Raw genomic sequence first — 15,135 nt, forward strand, 5'->3', positions numbered from 1 at the left:
AATAGGTAGCTGGTAGCATTTGGAACAACTTTCCCAAAAGAACCATATGCAAAAAAGTTGTAAAAAGTGGTGAAAAGAGCCAAGAATAGAACATTGTCAAAACTGTTGCAGCAGATTGTAGAAGTCAGTTTTGGTTGGGCAAAATTGATCCAAATTCAAAAATTCTTGGTGAGCAGTCTACAAAGACCAATAGCTATCAACACAGAAAAATTCAGATCCAAAAGTGGTGGAACATGGATCGTGATCCATGTACCCTTGAGAAATTTTTGGGAAAAATCTTTTCAAGCCTGTAGCAGAGACCATTGTGAACAAAAGTCTCCAAAGAAGTTTTGTCAAAAAAGTCCAAAAAAGTCATCAAAAGTTCCATAAACTGTTCAAGGTGAAAACTCTAAAATAGACCTGTGAATTGACTTTTGCCTGACCTAAACAAGTCCAAATCATACAAAAACCATATAGCACGAATCAGGAGACCAAGGACAAGTTGTGTGCCAAGTTTCAGTGCAATCTGACACATAGGTACATGGATCGCGATCCATCTTTCTTTGTCACAGTCTGATACCAAACTTGCACCATAGCTAGAGGACATCACAAGGAATCTAGTGGTCTTTTCAAGAGTGAAATTGGATATCAAAAACCTATTCAAAAGCCCAGAACTGCAAAGTACTCTGTGCAAGTGCCAAAACTACAAAGTACTCTATGCAAGTGCCAGAACTGACCTAACTTTCAATCCAGAGGTCCATTTTCAAAAAAAATTGATACCATAGGACCTCCTAAGCATGGTGAATCTAATGATACCAAGAGAAGTCAATTTGGGCTCCAAACATGGATCTCAATGCATGTACCCTAGTGGCAGCTTAACCTGAAAATTTTCCAGATCCGTAGTGCATATACAAGGAAACATATCCCCAAGTCCAGTTTTGGAAAAAATTAAGCAAATTTGGGCAAAAGGGAGCAAAACAGGTGACACACTGAAAACCGCAGTACAGACCTAGTGTTGACAATTTGACCTATCACAACAAGTCCAAATCCAAAAAGATTTGAGATTTAGCTTGTGGACATAGTCAGGACAAGTCTAGATGTGGTTGAACATGGATCGCGATCCATGTACCTCAGCCTCAGAATTTGCTAAAAAAATTGGTACAGAGCCTGCACATGACCTTGTCTACACACAGTAAAAAATTGGAGAAAAAAATCTGACAGGGAACATGGATCGCGATCCATGTATCTCTCAGCATAGTGGGGGTATTTGACTTGGTGATCTTGTAGACATACTTGAGAACATCTTAAATCTCAAGTTTGAGCTAAAAATACCTTCGAGAGGCCAAGATACAAGCCAAAGTTCCCGTGTTCTAGTTCTAAGACTATTTTGAGTGCTATTTCAAGTGCAGTTCACTAAAATTGCTCTAACTTTGGATAGACAACTACAAATTGAGTCAGATATAGCCAGGAAGAAAGCTTGTGGGCAATAGCTGAATTTTTCAAGGTTTCCTAAATCCAAACTTTTAGGGTACCCCAAGACTAGTTTCCAAAGACCAAAAGTCACAAATTCCTGACTTTTCAAAGACCTGATCAAGGGGAAAAAGGGATAAGTTGCACTAAGCCAAAGTGGTCTTGTAAGAGACTATCTTGAGAAACTTGAGTGGGTGTTAACCATGAAAAATCATCCACCACCAAGGTTCTCTACTCCACTCAGAGACATGAAAAATGCAACAATGCCAACAACAGGGGGATTCAAAGAATACTTAGAGGAGAGGCATCCTCTGATTAACAAACCAAATGTGAGATTCATCAAAGCCAATGAATCCATGAAGGTGCTTACGGGTTTTTCTCATGATGGCTTACACAGGTTCACAAATGGAGATCCATACATCTTCTACAGGTGTGTAGAGCCCAATGCTAGAGAGTTGAACACCCATAAGAATCTCTATGCATTCACGTACACAGATGCCAACGGAGTGCAAGTTTTGATGGTAGATAAGTATGGATGTGAGTACAAACTTGTCAATCAATTGACTTAGAATGATACACATACAAGGGTACTCCGATCTCTACTTTCTTTCATCCAATAACGATGCCACAATACACATCACTGAGGATTCCACTGGAATTCTCTCCAAGATGCGAGGATAGGGCAAGAGGTGTCTTTCCAAGAGACCACGAATTGGTTAAATTGGTGACTGAACCACAACGATTAAGACCATATCAAGTGGCTCAATGTGTCAAGACAAAATACGATGGGTCAGTGGATCCATATGCTCATGTCTCACTCTTCAAACAAGTGTTGAGAGCTGAACAAATTGCGGATTTTCATACTCAATGTGAGGGATTTGGGTTAACATTGGAAGAAACAGCCTTGAATTGGTTCCAACCACTAAATAGAAATGATTTTCCAAACATAGCACAACTCTTACAAGAGTTTGTAGTGGGATTCTCAAAAAGGGGAATCAAACATAACACCGTGTCCCAAATATATGCTTTCGAACGAAAGAGTGAAGTGAAGCTTTGCTTGACTTCAAACAATACCTTGATAGATGTCCTGTGAGAGAGTTACCGCAAGATGAGAGATTATCAGTTCTCTTCATAGAGGGCTTGAGTAATGAAACTCTCAAAAAGGACCTACATCTAAAAGGATACATGACATATGAGCAAGTCGCTAGAGAAGCTCTATATCTAGTTGACAATTGCAAGGCCTAGGGAGAGGTGACTGAAGATACAGACAACGCAACTAGTAGTGCCTCATCTCCAAAGAGAGAATCAACAACAAAGCAAGATGTTCAAACTCTTTGGGAACCAATCATTAAACAAGTGATTGAGGGGGTGATTAGAAGAATAAACCAAGGCTACATACACAACCCAATTGTACAACAACCTCAATTGAGGAGATGTAATACTTGTGGAGGGGATCCCCACTCCATGGTGTAGCACTCAACCGAAGCCGCAATGAGTGCTAGTGCAACAACCGCATCTTCTGAGAACGATGGGAGAGTGATAGTCAACTACGCTCATCCAACATATGTGCCACAACCCATGAGAAACCAGTACTCCATGGATGCAAATACTCATGTTCATAGCCAATCATCAGGAGTATGGTTCAAAGAACATCCTCACAAGGCAAGAACAACCATGGCTGGATCACCAGCTATGAAACAAGAAGGTCCATGCTATGAGTGTGGAGGTGATCATTGGGCACGAAGTTGTCCAAACAAGGGTCCACAAATAGAATTATTTGTGTTCTGTGACGGTTGTGGGACCAACCATCTACGCCAACACTATGCTAAAAATCCAAAATACAAAGGGAAAGCAACAATGAACATTGTAGGCGTGATGCCTTCTTCAAGCGGATCCGAGATAGAACCCGCCATTCCTTTAAACATGGTGAGTTGAGCTCAAGCTCAAGAAGCTGCCGAAAACAAACCAGCTGAAAAAGCCACATTGCCTATTCAAACAGATTTTGAGAACAAATCGGTGAGAACCTTCAGAAGAAGATGATGGAAAGGCAAACGAGAAAAAATGAAATTGAAGAGCCTGAAGGAGAAAGCGGCTTTGGAAACTGACTGAATCAAACAAGAGAGCATCTTAGACAAGATCAAGAAGGAACAAAAACACAAAGGGACCTAAAGAGTCAAAGACTAACTCGTGAGGTTCAGTCTTGGTCGACAAAGTGTTTGAACCTTTGGATGCAATCTTGAAAGCTTATGAAGCTAGGCTAAAACCCAACAAAACCCAAGAGGATAGATGGATAACGTACCCTCATCCAAGGTATGAAAAAGAGAGATTGAAAATGTGCAAGGAGCTCATCCAGAAGGCTCAAGCTCTTATGGAACCACATGTTCCAGATGCTCCAAAAATGGAGGTGCTAATCTGCAATAAAGTCCAAGAATTGGAGAGCCAGGGTATTGTAAACAAATACCAGGAAGAGCCGGGAGTTGAGTCACTTTTAGATACAAGGGAAGTAGTCAATACCACAGATGGGGTGGGCTCACAAGCAGTGATGCCTATTCCTGAGGTAGAAGAACCATGGCCACAATCCTTGTGGGAATCAATCAGAAACCAAAAAGATGGTAATGCTACCTTACAGTCAGCACCTATTCCTGAGATAAACATGGATCAAAAAAATTTCCGGGGGCTATATGGGGATGTTGGGTATGTCACATCTGAAGAGAGTAAACCATGCTCCCTAAAGACGTTGCCATCTTTCATAGGAGAACTTGAAGCAAAATTGGAGGTTAAAATGGTACCTTTTCAGTGGAAAGCCACACCAAAAATGATGGATACCAAGAGCTTGCATGAATTGATGTCTTCTCCTATACAATACACACTTTATCTCTTAGAGCTACTAAAAAATAGACCGCATCTATGGGGCCAAATGGGCAAACACCTGGAAAGATGGGGCTGAAAATCCCTTCACATGACCAACTTGCATATGAAAACGTGGATGACACCTTGCCTAAGAAACCACAAACAAAGCCAGTACCAGTAAATAAGGTGGGTGACTACTGTGAACGAGAAGAAGGAAACACCACCTTACCACTTGAGCACAAAGGAGTAAAGACGGTTGCTATATTAGATAGTGGGGCAGGAATTTCCATTGCAACCAAAGAGATATGGAAAAAATGGGGAAAGCCTGCTCTTAGGAAAACTCGAGTGAAACTCCAATTAGCGGATGGATACACGGAGAAACCGATTGGAATATTAGAAAAAATCATTGTATCCCCGTGTGGAATAGAGTATGAGCACACCTTTTCCATAATAAATTTTGACAAGAGCAGCAACTTTGACATCATATTGGGCAAACCATTCATGCGGCAGCTCAAAATGGTACAAGACTGGGGCAATGAGTATATCTACTTGAGACACAAAGAGGTCACAACAAAAATCAGTGTCAAAGATCATAGTTATAGAGATGTAGTGAGAACCCCGGGGGAAGACTTAAACTCCATAATTGATTTGGAAAGCAAAGCGCATATTTGAACCTTTGGATGGCATCAAATACTAGCAACTCTTGATGTGTGTGTGAATGAGGCGGCCCTGACTAAACTTTGTGATGAAGATGGGTATGATGTAACTCCCTTATTTACGATAAAGGTGTTGAAGGAAGCTAATGAAGTTTGTGAGTGTGAAAGCAGAAAAGTTGAGACAGATTCCTACATCATGGAGCATGGTTCCAAGGTGCAAACAAAGGAAGCAGAGCAACCACAAGAATATGTCATCATTGACATACCTGAAGAATTTACAAAAGTTGTTTCAAAGAAGCCGACTCCAGAAAAAGTGCAAATGAAAGTAGATGAAGGAAAAAAGTTTCCAAATTCAACGTCAAATGTTCAAAAAATGCAAGATCAAAAGAAGTAGGACAAGGAAGAAGATCGATTGTCTCCTACGATGATCAGATTTAGCATATGCGGAGAAACGAGACTCAAAATCACATGTTCAGCTATGATAGATCCAGAAGCACCAAGAATATAATGACTTATGGAAGGTGGATCATGATGGGAAAGCCACCAATCATCGAGCTAGAGGACATTGTGTACACAAGTTCAAAAATGCTGAGTCCTAGCTTCGGAGTGGTAGAAGCTATACTCAAGTTGAGTACTGGGGAGTACAAGGATACTTTCCACATAATTAACTCCCATCATATCAAAGAGAGTCTGATCTTGACAGAAAGCTGGAGGAACATCTTCTTTCAACCACAAGGAAAAGCTTCACCAATGACACCATCAAAAATCCCAAAAGCACCTCAAGTCAATGCCAAAAAGGAGAAACCAACCATCACAGAAAAAGGTAAACACTGAAGTATATCAACCTCGCAAGACGACTTTACCTTCAACGAGCTTCCATCAAACTTCCCGCCCGCAAAGCCTCTACATCAAGAGCGAAACCATCGACAATGCAATGGAAACTGAGACAAAAAGTCTATCAACCAAAGTTTCCATCACATCAAAGCATTAGGAAGAAGCCAAATAATGTCAACCAAGTGTTGGTATCCAAAGAGCACATCAAAGTCAAAGACCCAGTTTGGATACATGAAACACAAGTTCAACATCAACAAAAGGTGATAGGGTGGGTAGCATTAAATGAGTAAATCACTGCTCAAGGCTACTTCCAAGGAAACACTAATGTTTGGGCCAAAAAGCCTAAAGTAATCTCCTGGACCTACCCACCTCAACCAACGTGTTCTACAAAGAACAAGATGCACTATAAATGCAAGACAAACAACTCAAATAGGAGAAAGAAAAACCACAAAAGACAGAAGAAAAGACCTTCCGAGCAAGAAATGCGACAAGTTTGGGTACGAAAGCAGACGCTAGTCAAAGTACCCAAGAAAGACATGTGAGGTAGCGGATGATTCCTGTTAAGCTACTCAAAGCACAAGGATTTTATGAAGGTAACACACAAATATGGTTACCACAAATTGTAGCTCAATCTGGAACAACGAAGAGAAATCAGCCAGCACAAGCTTCTACCCCAAAGCAAGCAATGACAACCAAAAGCCAACAAAAGCCAATTACAACCAAGGCTGCTGCAATCTACAGATGGATACCTTGTCATCAATTACAAAAGTAAGGCTTTTAAAACGGAAATCATCAAGTTTGGATACCGAACCTAGTGTCCATCAAATTATAGAAGAAGATAAAATGCCAAAGATGGTCACACAAGGACCAAAAATAAGATGGGTTCCGAAATCACTCGTGGAAACTCAAACACAAAGAACCCACACACATCAACAACCGCTTCTCATGCGAGATAAAGCAAAGACTACATCAGTCACTCAACAAGCAAGTCAAGAGGAGCCAAAGTATGCCAATCTACTCGACAAAATGGTGGTATCCAAAGACCAAAACAAGGGAAAAAAGACCTAAATTTTCAAAACTTATGGAATTGGGTTTTTTGCCTTGAACAGGTAAGTCGAAGTCGCCATTAGAAATACATGGCATAAAAGTCAAAGTCGGGTAGCTAAGCCACTAAATGAGCAAGGCGTTAGTCCCAAACCTTCATATAATATTCTCTATGGTCTAAGCATCTTAGTTATTCTAGGTATTGCGTGCTCAAGCTGGAAGAGTTGAGTATAATTACGTTGTATCACTCATGCTAGTATAGGTGAGCATAAGAGTTGAAGTCATTGTAGTATAGTGATAAGGGAAGGAAGATGTCCAGAAGACACTCACGCACTTCACACAGTGAGGAATGAGTGGAGAAGCTTCTACATCGAAAAACCTTCTTGGAAACGTGGAAGCTATTGAGACGTCCTTTGATGTCACATGTGCTACATTTGTTCCTTGAAGCACCCATCAACTCCATCTCTTACATTGCATGCTTTTGTGTGAAAAATTCTCATCAGCATATAGAGTGTCCCATAATTGGCACTTGCATTAGACACTCTTCATTTGTTTCTCCAACGCACTCACCTTGCATGACAGGTACTTCAAGTCCAAATGCTCAACTACAATAAGAGCGTATACCAAGTGCACTTTTTTTCCACCTGGTTTTTTTCCCTTTGGTCATCCAGGTTTTAAGACCCTAATCCAAAAACTCTCATCATCGATGTCTTGTATATATTCCTTCTACATCAACAATAAGTAAATGTCTACCCAAATCAATCAACAACAACTTGGAGCAAAAACTACAGGTCTCCATATGCTTATCAAGAAAATCTTTTATCTCCAAGTTCGACAACAAAGCTCCATCGAACAATGGAAAGTGAAAGAGTGGCCTACAACGACAAGCAATGACAAATTCCCCAAGAGAGTCCTCAACAACAACCAAAATTAGCTCACACAGTGCTTCACCATTGGTGACATGTTGTTACAGACAACTCAAAATGCAGTGGACCTTGAAAGAAAACCATCATACAGTCCATGCAAGAAAGAGGATCAGTTCTACAAGCTCAGACACATCAACTTCCATCTTTATGGCGGATCAAGTTGGCAACAAAGAGAAGACTGCCCAATGAGAAGAAAGGTTGTGTCGATAATCAAAGATCAAATCACGTATCACCAACATGGCAGATATGCATCACTCAAGGAAGGGGGGAGCATCATCAACGACAAAACACTTCCCACACTGAAGACCAACCTTGAAGACAAAGCTGAAGACAACCCTATGACAAGACTGCACCACGTCGTGTCAAGGGACAACATGATTTAGGAAGGGGGAAATGTTTGAAGACAGATCAAACGGCCGCCCAATTGGTCGGACGGACATATGGTAGGACACCACATTTGTACTCTATTAGTTTTATGAGCTTGTGTAGTAATACTCCATGTAAATCCTAATTACAAAGTAGTGGATCAATCCCCTGAGTTGTAATGCTATATGATATTTGGAAAGGTCCGTGTGAGCTGCCCACTGGCCATTTAGAATGCCCTAGGTATAAAGGTCAATAACCTAATGTGAAAGCAGGCTTATTTTTAGAAGAAGTGGGAGCTCAAAAAACGTACGCTCAAGCTACGAGCTGCTCCAATTTGTAATCAACCCAATTAATGAATGGGTAATCAGTTTTCAAATCCAAAAGTTTCATTGTGTTCCTCTCTCTTTGCTCTCTAATTTAAGTGTAAGCATTATCAATTTTGCTCTGGTTTGCGACTACACGTCTGTGAGCTATAATTGCAAATTTGAGTGCTTAAATTGTTGTTTATAGTCGTTTTGACCATAGGAGAGTGTTCTTAGACCATAGGACAACATTTTTGGATAGTTTTGTTGCAGTTTTTAGGACCTTTTTCATGATGGATCATGATTTTGGTACCTTGTTGGATTGCGACCAGATTTGCTAGAATAGTGTCGCTAGGTGTCCTAGACCTCCTCCTAAAGTTTCATTGCATTTTGAGTCCGTTCGAGTGCCAAAATGGTGTGATGACCGTGAGCTGTGAGAAAGGAAATAGGCAGATTTCCCTGATTATTGAGTGTTGGTTTTCTTGTAGAGTTATTGTGTTTTCTTGTTAAGTTTTACTTCATGAGATTGACGATCTCATAGAGTCTCCGTGCCCCATCCGAGTCACTTTCCCTGAGTATTGACATTATAATAGTGCTAGAAAGCTATGCTGCAGACGTCCATCGCAGCGACCCGCAAACAACAACATATAGATTGAGCCTCGATTTGAGATATTAAATGTAATGTAATTGGCCTACTTAACTTGAGAGTAGCGGAAATTAATGAGAGTACTTTTGAGAAATGACTTTGTGAGCATAGCGGGTGAACATAATTGAAGATAGCAACATAATCATAGAAATTAGTTAACTTGGCATGAACAATACGTTTGCAAGAGAGAGAATTTAGAGAACATGACAACAATTGAGGACCGGATTTATGTGGAGCCGGTCCCCCCTCCATTGGAGGCATTTGTATTATGATTTCTCCCATTAAGAGAGACTTGTTACAATACAATCTTTGTGTTCCTTGTAACCTAGGTGATGCAATGAAGATGGAAAGCTTCATGCATCACAAGCATAACATAAACTTGAAGAAAGCTTTAACTATCCCAAGCCTTAGTTCCGAGACCTCAAACACCTTGGAAGGTGGAGAGAGCTAGCAGGGAATGAGGGTAGGGAAGAGGAAGAAGAAACATTTCATAGGAGAAAGAATTAGTTCCTCACTTATCATAACTCTTCTTGCTAGCATACATAATAGCATTAGTAATGAATAAGAAGGAGATGTCAAGATTAAGCATTGAAGCATGGATCTTGGTTGGATTTGCACTCCATACCCAAGAGTGTTGGTCTAGGATCTCAACCTCTACTTTCTTGAAGAAGGAGAGGGAGCTCTTGCACTTTGCATAGCACAGAATGAGAGTGTTTGTGAGTGTGTGTGGGTGATTATACCTTCTAAGAAACCCTCTAGCTTTCTTGGGTCGACCCCCTCTTGTAGCTCATGCTTGAAGCTCATTGGACCCCTCCAAGCCTAGCCAATCACAAGCAGGAGGCATTACAAGCAGCAAGGGTAGCCTTGAGACAAGTGTCCCCCTTTACCCTTTGAGAGAGAGAACTTGATAAATGCAAAATAAATTAATTAAATATCCTCAATTATCATTGGACCCCTTGGGTGGCAAACCAGTAGGATTGAGGCACACCATGAGGGCAACATGTGGAGGAACTTGACAAGTGTCCCTTCTGCTTTCTTTGTACCATGCATGCCTTGTGTGAGTGTGTGGGTGTTCTCTCTCATCACCCCTCATGTAGGGCTCGCCACCTCCTTGTAGGGATTAAATATTTGACTTTTTGACACCTCAAGCTCCTCATGCATAGGCCCAGTTCCCACCACAAGATTGGCCCTTAAGCACTTTAATCTTGGGTTGGATTCTCACCTCAAATGAAACCCTAGCATCTCAAGCATGTCAAGCACCTCAAGTATCTCAATCATGAAGCACCTCAAGCATCTCAAGCACCTCAGTCATCAAGCATGACAAGCAGGACTAGCACCCCGAGCTGGGTCGGGTTCCGTCCTCAAGCTCAGCCCTAGTTTACCAAAGGTCAAAGGACTTTTACACATATTATTGGAGGTCTTCAATGAAGCTAACCCTAAGGTATTATGCTCCATTGCTTAGCCTTGCTCTTTGATAGACCATCTCTCATTTGGGGCCCTTTACCATTGGCCCCACGTTGAGATATATCTATAAGCACATGTCTATATCTTAATATGAGAAAATCATTTCGATTGGTTAGATATTAGATATTAGATATTAGATTTTATGACATTACCTCTCTCTTGAAATCATAGTCGTCCTTGACTATGAGGTAGAAGAGATAAAGCCTTAGTCATTAGTCAATTTTACTTAGCGGGTAGAGGATGCCATTTTACCCTACGACATCTTTCTAAGATGGATGACTAATCCATTTGGTGCTTGGGAGACAAAGTTGTCGCAAGCATGTCTGCTCTTTAGTCCATTTCATTCTCCCAAAGTAGAGTGACAAATTCTACTTGGTGTTTGAGAGACGTCGTCATCACAAACATGATTCTAAGCATGCATATTAGTTAAATTTGTGCACAATTGAAAAGAGGCCTAGTCTTATAAGACAAAAACATGAGTCATTTAAAAGAAATTTGTACATTTGCTTATTGTAAGGTAGCATTGTAATCATTGACAAGGTTCATACTATCCTTAAGTTGTATTCCTTGCATCCATCTAGCATCTTCAAAGGGATAATTTTTGAACTTAATAAGATACCATCGAACAATTTTACCATGTCGTAGTACCTTAGTCTTCATGCCAAAGGACAGCTTCGGGTTGTAGCACCTCTTCTTGGTCTTCAACTTCGGGAGGGTCTTCAATAATTGGTTCACTTGGAGGCTCGCCTTTGTAGGGCTTAAGTAGGCTTACATGAAAGGCATTGTCTATGAGCCAATGGTTGGGCAACTTGAGTTGATAAGCTGTCTCATTGATGGGATTCAAGATTTGGAAAGGACTATAGTATCTTTTTGCTAGTTTAGCATAATACTTTTGATGGCCCATAGGATTTTTGCCTGTCGTTTGCCTTAATCGAGCCTTAGGACACTTGAGTAAGACCCAATAATTTTCTTTGAACATTAAGGCCCTTTTGTGCTTATCAACATCAGCTTTTTCCCTTTGTTGAGAGATGGATATAGCCTCCTTAATCTTTTGAAAAGATTCTTGTAGGTCACAGCTATACTCATCGGCGGCGAAGATCTTCCCATGTACTTTGAGTAGTAAGGGACTTTTAGGTCTTCCCTCAATGATCTCAAAAGGTGATTTTCCCATAGAAGTATGTACAATATTATTGTAGGCATACTCCACAAGAGGTGAGTACTTTTCCCATTCTGATCGTTGATCTACTTTGGTAACATAAGTCTTGAGTAGATCGAGTATCGTAAGATTGGCTATCTCACTTTGGCCATCCATTTGTGGGTGATAGGCCAAAGAGAAATTCAATCTTGTTCCTAGATTTTCAAAGAGACCTTTCCAAAAATTAATGGTCATTGTAGGATCTCTATCCGACACAATGGATGTGAGTAATCCATGGTGCTTGAAAATCTGAGACATGAAGAGAGTTGCCATTTGATGTGTCTTAATAGTCTTTTTGATAGGAATAAGATGTGCTTGTTTGCTAAACCTGTCTACTATTGTCCATATTCCCGTATTCCCATGGATAGACTTGGGTAATCCAAAGATGAAATCCATGGATATACTCTCCCATGGTGAATTTGGGATAGGCAATGGCTGGAGTAATCCAAGTTGCTCCCCTCTATCATACTTGCTCTTTTGGCATACTACACATTTTGAAACATACTCTTTTATGTCCACTTTCATGGTAGGCCAATAGAAGTATGTCTCTACTCCTCGGAGAGTAGGTTGAATACCTCTATGCCCCGTATATGGAGCAGCATGGGATTCATACATAGCTTTATCACAAAGGGAATGTGTAACACATAGCCTATTGCCGTGGAGAAGATAACCATCCTGCAAGGTAAATGGTTCCTCTTTCTTCCCCAAATCAAGGGCTGAAATTATATCTCTATAGTCAGGGTCGGTAGCATACTCATCTATCATAGAAGATAGATCATTGGGAGTAGCTATAGATACTGCAGTAACTTTTGTTCATCGTGAAAGTGCATTGGCCACTTGATTGTGCAATGTGAGCAATATGAAAATTAAATTGCAAAAGAAAATTTGCCCACGTCATTTGTTTGTTGGAAAGCTTGGTTTGAGTCATGAAATACTTGAGACTTTGGTGATCGGTTCGTAGAATGAATAGAGTCCCCAATAAGTAGTGCTTCCATGTGTCTAGGGCATGTAGAACAGCTAAAAGCTCTTTCTCATAAATGCCCAAGACTCAGTCATCATCAGTAGGTAGTGAGCCTTCAGCTCTCATATGCTATGGCATGCCCTTCTTGAAGCAAAATTGCTCCAAGGCAATCACGACAAGCATCACATTGGACCTCAAATGGTTTTGAGAGATCCGAAAGTACGAGAGGACTGGTTGGGAAGTAATCTTCTCTTTGATCTTATCAAAAGAATTTTTCTCCTTAGCGGTCCATACATACTTAACGTTCTTCTTAGTTAAGTCGTGTAGTGGTCCTGCTACTTGAGATAATTCTGCTATGAAGCGTCTATAATATGCACACATACCAATAAAGCTTCTTAGCTCATGTAGATTCCTTGGGTTAGGCCATGCTTTTAAGGAGGCTTGTTAGGTGGTGAGCTTCCATGAAGGAGCTCAATGCGATGGTCATCATCCCCTCGTTTTGGAGGTAAGTCCATAGGGATATCATCAATGAACACTTCTTGGAATCCTTTTAGAAAGTTAGATAAGTCTAACTCTTCTTGATTCCTACCAGTTACTTTTGATGAAACATTAGGATCTTTTGGAGACTCTTTGACAAAAATCATATACGTAGAAACTGAGCTCTTCATTGATTTATCAAAACCAGGAGAATTTACAAGAGGAATAGTGCGACCACGCTCACTAGCATCTATATACATATTCTTTCCTTTGTAAGTGAAGTAAATTCTCCTTTCAGGGAACTTCATATTGGAATCCATGCGATCAAACCATGGTGCCCCTAAGATAACATCCTCTGTTGGAGAGGAGAGATGGAAAGTCTTCTTTGTCGACATAGCTTTGAACATGAAGCCTCAACTTCCCAATAAAGGGAATAACAAAGGCTTTTTGTCCCTTGAAAGCTGCATCAATGGTTACCATATCTCCCATCTCGAAAGCTTGAATGCCCAACTTGGTGGCCAACTCCATTGATATGAAGTTGTGAGTAGAGCCAGGGTCAAACAAGATGAATGCATCATGCTCTCTTACCTTTCCCCAAGCATAGGAGAGTGATGAGCCTTTGCAATGAGCATCCTCTTTTGGAGCTTCTATGGTGGAAGCCTTAGGAGTCTCATCGCGAGTATTCTTCTTGGGGAAAGAACGATAGCCATGTCCTTGCTCCCCACACTTGAAACACTTATGGTCCTTGCAAAAAGCTTCAAGCTCTTCAAGAGAGAGTTTTTTTTACCTTTGTAAACTCCCTTCTCTTTGGACCGATTGTTGTTGTTGTTGTTGGAAGTGCCTTGGGAATAATTTTGAACATTGGTTTTCCCCTTTGCATCATTTTTGTCTTTGTTCTCCATGGGCTTGACATTACGTTTGCCCCTTGATGGAAATTGATGCGTGAAGCAACCATGGTGTGATGGATTACTTCGCTAATAGTACCAGGCCGTTGAGAGTTAATGTATTCGACCATCTCTTCAGGTAATCCCGCACAAAATTTCTACCTTTGCTCGGCAAAGTCTATCTTTTGAAAGACAGTAGCCTTGAGATGTAAATCCCAAAACTTGTCTACATATTTGTGGATAGACTCATGGGAGAGAAGCTTCAAGCTGCACCATTCGGTAAGCACTTTGTCCATTGCTTCATGATGGAAACTCATAGATTTTTCCATGTCTTTGGGGCTTCACCATTGCCACGAAGGCTAGCCCACCATTGACGAGCTGATTTTTGGAAGTGCATAGATACATGGCGTAGCTTGGAGGACTCTGTGAAGCCCTCGTCTCCAAAGGCCGCATCAAATTGCTGGATGAAGGCCAACACTTTGTTGGTAGCACCAAAGGTGCCATCATAGGTGAGAAAAGAGATCCTCTTTCCTCCCTCCTTGAACTTCTTTAGCTTTCGTGACCTTCGCCATGCAGGAAATGATTTGCGATGTCCTCCCCTCTTGTATTCTCTAAGAGAATAGCCATAACTTTTGTCGGAAGAGGAGAAAGGTGAAGAAGAAGGAGAAGAGGGTGACCTCTCCCTAGCCCTTTTCTTCCTTTGTTTCCTCTCTTGCTTTTCAGAGTGATGAGGAGAAGGACTATGTGTTGATCTTTTCCTCTTGGGAGGAGTGGGCAATCGTTTAGACCGCCGTCTTCGTGGAGCCACGTCTTCATAGGAACTTAAACTTTCATTGCTTCCTTGCTCTTTGGATTCCTCCTCTCGAATGGGAGAGAGTCTTCTTTTGGGGGTCTCTTCAAGAGGCCTCCTAAGCTCTCTCTCCTCTTGGAGAGGAAGGGAATTTCCATAAGCGCAAAGTTGTTGAGTAACTTTGTCTTGCAAAGCAGGGTTGCCCATAGCTTGCTGCAACCTAGTGACGAGATAATTCACAAACATGGGAGCATCATCATTAGCACCTTCATGTGCAAAATCAAAGCTATC

The sequence above is a fragment of the Adiantum capillus-veneris genome, chromosome 28 (genome assembly GCF_014529385.1).
Source record: "Adiantum capillus-veneris isolate H3 chromosome 28, ASM1452938v2, whole genome shotgun sequence".
NCBI lineage: Eukaryota > Viridiplantae > Streptophyta > Polypodiopsida > Polypodiales > Pteridaceae > Adiantum > Adiantum capillus-veneris.